We start from the raw sequence: 5000 nt of genomic DNA, 5'->3' as shown, positions 1-5000 counted from the left end.
CTAAAGCCTTGGATCACCCAAAGCCTTGTGAGCGAATTTGGTAGATGGAAACTGAAAGAAGCCTGTTATATGTGTGTGTGTGTGTGTGTTTGCATGTCTGTGTTTGTCTCCCCACCATTGCTTGACAACCGATGTTGGTGTGTTTACATCCCTGTAACTTAGCAGTTCGGCAAAAAATACTGATAGAATAAGTACTAGGTTTACAAAGAATAAGCCCTGAGGTCGATTTGTTCAACTAAAGGTGGTGCTCCGGCATGGCCAAAGTCAAATGACTGAAATAAATAAAAGAGTAAAAGAGTATTGGTTACAGAAGAGAGAGCACAATGTTGTCCTAGATATACAACAAGATATGATGGATGGTCACACTTGGAATGCCTTTGTTCATAGCTCTACTTGATCAGGCCTAACAACATTTCCAACTGTGCCCTAATGTAAGAAATCATTATTATAATTAGAGCAGGGAAGACAGCAATTTGGCAGAATTGTTAGCATGCCAAGTGGCACATAAAAAGCACCATCCGATCATGGTCATTTGCCAGTCTCGTCCGGCCCCTGTGCTGGTGGCACGTAAAAAGAACCATCCGATCGTGGTCATTTGCCAGCCTCGTCTGGCACCTGTGCAGGTGGCACATAAAAAGCACCCACTACACTCACAGAGTGGTTGGCATTAGGAAGGGCATCCAGCTGTAGAAACACTGCCAGATCAGACTGGGCCTGGCGCAGCCTTCTGGTTTCCCAGACCCCAGTTGAACTGTCCAACCCATGCTATCATGGAAAACAGATGTTAAACGATGATGATGATGATGATATTTCTTCATGTTCTGAGTTCAAATTCCAATGAGGTTGACTTTTGGGGTTGATTAAATAAGTAGCAATCAAGCACTGAGGTTGGTGTAAGCAACTAGCACCCCTTCCTTGAGATTTCAGGCCTTGTGCCTATAGCAAAAGTACGTAAAACAGCAAGTTGGCATTCATTAGCATGCTGGGAAAAATGCTTAGCAGCATTTCATCAGTTTTTATGTTCTTGGTTCAAATTCTGCCAAGGTTGCAATTGTCTTTCATCTTTTTGTGGTTGATAAAAATAAGTACCAGTTGAGCACTGAGGTTGATGTAATCAGCTTAGCAGCAATTTGTCTGTTTTTATGTTCTGAGTTCAAATTCTGATGAGGTTGACTTTGCTTTCCTTCCTTTCTGGATCAATAAAAGAAGTACCAGTTGAACACAGGTCAATGTAATCGACTTACCTTCATTCCAAACCTGCTGCCCTTGTACCAAAAATTTGAAACTAATAATTGAGCTGAGTGCCTATGGGCAATAGGATGAACTCAAGTTACATTAACTGGTTTATAGGCTACTCTGAGGTTCATATTTTCACTGGATCTTCAAGGCATTTGGGTTGTAAGTACAAGACTCCCCACTGAATAGGATACCAATTTGTTTCAGGATTAATACTCATGGTGACACTGGTGTTCATTTTCAATTAAGTAAATTGGAATAATGTGAAAACAAATGCTTTGCTCAAGGACAGTGTGAGATTTGATCTGAGATTCAAACTCACAGCCCAAAAATTGAGAGCCCAACACCCTTGCCACTAGACCATGTACTTTCACAACTATCATGTAAGATTCATTTAAAAGTTGTGTCTGCCTGGAAAAGCTATTGAGAAATTTTTTTTCCTATTTAGCTTCTCTTGCAGATTGTAACAAAAGTGGTAGTGGTGGTAGTGGGGTCATAAAAAAACGAAAAAACAAACATAGAAACAGATACACTACATGTAAAGAAATAGAATCAAAGTGGATAAGCCAATCATTTCTTATGTATTACTTCATTTAAAGAATATCATCAGGAGGGTTGCTTTGAAGAGCAAAGAAATCACAGAGTAAAGAAGTCTGCTTTACAAATATGTAGTTTCAGGTTCAACTCCTTAGTATGGCACCTTGGACAAGTGTCCCCTACAATAATCTCAGGCTGATCATTGCTGTGTCAGTGAAATTTATTATTATTATTATTATTATTATTATTATTATTATTATCCTCATCATTATCATTAGAGCGGCAATCTGGCAAAATTGTTAGCATGCCAGGCAAACTACTTAGTGGCATTTTGTCCGTCTTTATGTTTTGAGTTCAAACCCTGCCAAGATCAACTTTGCCTTTCATCCTTCCAGGGTCAGTAAAATAAGTAGCAGACAAGCACAAGGGTCAATGTAATTGACTTATCCTCATGCCCGAAATTGCTGGCCTTGTGCCAAAATTTGAAATCATCATCATTATCATCATTATTATTAAGGCTGGATGAAATGTTCAGCAGCATTTCATCCACCTTTATGTTGTGAGTTCAAATTCCACTGAGGTCAACTTTGCTTTTCATCCTTTCAGGGTTCATAAAATAGAAATCTTTTGAGTTCTGGGGGCAATATAATCAATCAGACCACTCCCCCGAACTTTCAGGCCTTCTACAAAGGATTACTATTTTTTTGTTTTGTTTCAAGTTTTTGCACAAGGCCATCAAATTTAGATTGGAGGGATTTAGTCAATTTCATCCACCTCAGTGTTTAACTGATACTTATTTTATCAATCCCAAATAGGATAAAAGGCAAAGTTTAAATTCCAGTATTTGTTTTTCATCCATTGAAGGTCAATAAAATAAGTACCACTTGAGCACTGGGGTTGATATAAACAACTAATCTTCTCTTACCACATTTCAGACTTTATGCCAATAGTAGAAAAATTATTATTATTGTCATCATCATCAACCAACTAAACAGATTTAACATGATTATCTTTCAGACTAGCTATGTTTGCTTAAATTTCTAAAAATATTCTTTATGAAAAATATGAATGACATAGGCATAGAAGTGGTTGTGTGGTAAGTAGCTTCCTTACAAACCACATAGTTCCGGGTTCAGTCCCACTGCGTGGCACCTTGGGCAAGTGTCTTCTACTATAGCCTCAGGCTGACCAAAGCCTTGTGAGTGGATTTGGTAGACAGAAACTGAAAGAAGCCCCTCGTATATATATATGTGTGTGTATATATATATATATATATATATATAATATATATATATATATATATATATATATATATATATGTGTATGTGTGTGTGTGTTTGTGTTCAGTCCCACTGCGTGGCACCTTGGGCAAGTGTCTTCTACTATAACCTCGGGCCGACCAAGGCCTTGTGAGTGGATTTAGTAGACAGAAACTGAAAGAAGCCCGTCGTATATATATGTGTGTGTATATATATATATATATATATATATATAATATATATATATATATATGTATGTGTGTGTCTGTGTCATCGCTTGACAACTGATGCTGGTGTGTTTACATCCCCGTCACTTAGCAGTTCGGCAAAACAGACCGATAGAATAAGTACTAGGCTTACAAAGAATAAGTGCTGGGGTCGATTTGCTCGACTAAAGGCGGTGCTCCAGCATGGCCACAGTCAAATGACTGAAACAAGTAAAAGAGTATGACAATAGATATGAAACAAGAGAAAATAAGAAACGAAAAATATAAACATAATAATCTCCTAACTATAGCAGTAATTTTAAGAATATTTCTTTTACTCTTTACATCAAATATGTTAGTTGCCCACTGACCTATTTGTTTTTTTGTATGCGTGGGCCAAAGGTCACGCACCAAAACATTTGGCATTTTATTTTATATTACTTTACTATTATTATCATTATTGTTAATGTTGTTCATCCTGTACAAGTGTGTATCCGTCATTATTTTATTTATTTTATACAATTTTAGGAAAATTGAAGCATGTCTTTGATAATTCCAGAGCATGTTGAACTTATTCCATGCATAACTTTTGGCCCACCCAGTAGTATCACTTGTCTGTTGAACCATAGCTCAATTCTAATCCCACTGTTCCTTCTAGCCGTAAATATCGTCTTTTTGCTCAAAACATAGGGCAACATTATACACTATATCCTCTTTTTTAAGATAGTTGAATGTGATTTGTTGAACATTTGGTTGCTAACACTAGCAATGATCTGACTACCAAGATGATCCGACTGCCTAGATGATAGAACTACAAAAACACAGTTATCAGTGAAATTTCCTTACTTGTCATTAGATTCAACATCGTTTACTGGTTTCAGCCAATGGATTGCAGCCGTAAGGAAGCACTGTCTTCAAACGTAGTAGTGAATTATTTAAATGCTAGCAGCTAACGCGGTATAATATAGGGTTAGCAAAATTATCTCCCTTTACTAGAGTTACATCCCTTTGACGATGTGTGATTCTATAAATAACGTAATGTGCTCGAAAAACAAATAGCGAAGTGGGACTAACATATTAAGGTAAAGAGATAAAAAAAAACTTACAATTTAACTCATTGAAAAACGAATAATTAATTCTGGTCATGAAAAGCAAAGGAGATTGTTTTTTTTTTATTTTACTCGTTCTTTTTTTTCTTTTGCTTATTCATATTTCTGTAGGAATAATTGTAATATTTAGAGGTTTAAAGTAGACAAAGCAAGTTTAGAAGATAAATTACGCTAAATCAGTTGGGTTATCTGATAATGATAATAATAGTAGTAGTAGTAGTAGTAGTAATAATCATAATAATCATAATAATAATAATGATAATAATAATAATAATAATAATAATAATGATGGTTCCAAATTTTGGCAGAGGGCCAGCAATTTCAGAGGAGGAGTTAAACCAATTACAATTGACCAAGTATTTAACTGGTACTCTGACCCTGATAGAATAAAAGACAAAGTCGATCTCAGCAGAATTTGAACTCAGAACGTAAAGATGGATGAAATGCTGCTAAGCATTTTGCCTGGTGTGCTAACAATTCTGCCAGCTCACAATAATAATAATAATAATAGCAATAATGATAATAATGATGGTTTCAAATTTTCCCACAAGGGCAGCCATTTTGGGGGTGGGGATAAGTCGATTACATTGATCCCAGTGTTTCACTAGTACTTAATTTATCGACCCCAAAAGGAAGAAAGGCAAAGTTGACCT

At 36.3% G+C, this 5000-nt stretch overlaps 1 protein-coding gene across 1 annotated transcript in view; it reads right to left on the bottom strand.

Moving 5' to 3' along the window:
- LOC115219143 (retinol dehydrogenase 11) overlaps positions 1 to 4436 on the bottom strand; it is a 51951-nt gene extending 47515 nt beyond the window's left edge. The window contains exon 1 of the mRNA XM_036508980.1: positions 4085 to 4436. The gene's annotated coding sequence lies outside the window, so the exon portion shown is untranslated. The remainder of the gene's footprint in view (positions 1 to 4084) is intronic.
- Between the last annotated feature and the right edge of the window lie 564 nt (positions 4437 to 5000).

Source organism: Octopus sinensis, linkage group LG14 (genome assembly GCF_006345805.1).
Source record: "Octopus sinensis linkage group LG14, ASM634580v1, whole genome shotgun sequence".
Lineage (NCBI taxonomy): Eukaryota > Metazoa > Mollusca > Cephalopoda > Octopoda > Octopodidae > Octopus > Octopus sinensis.
This window is presented reverse-complemented; position numbering and strand designations above follow the sequence as displayed.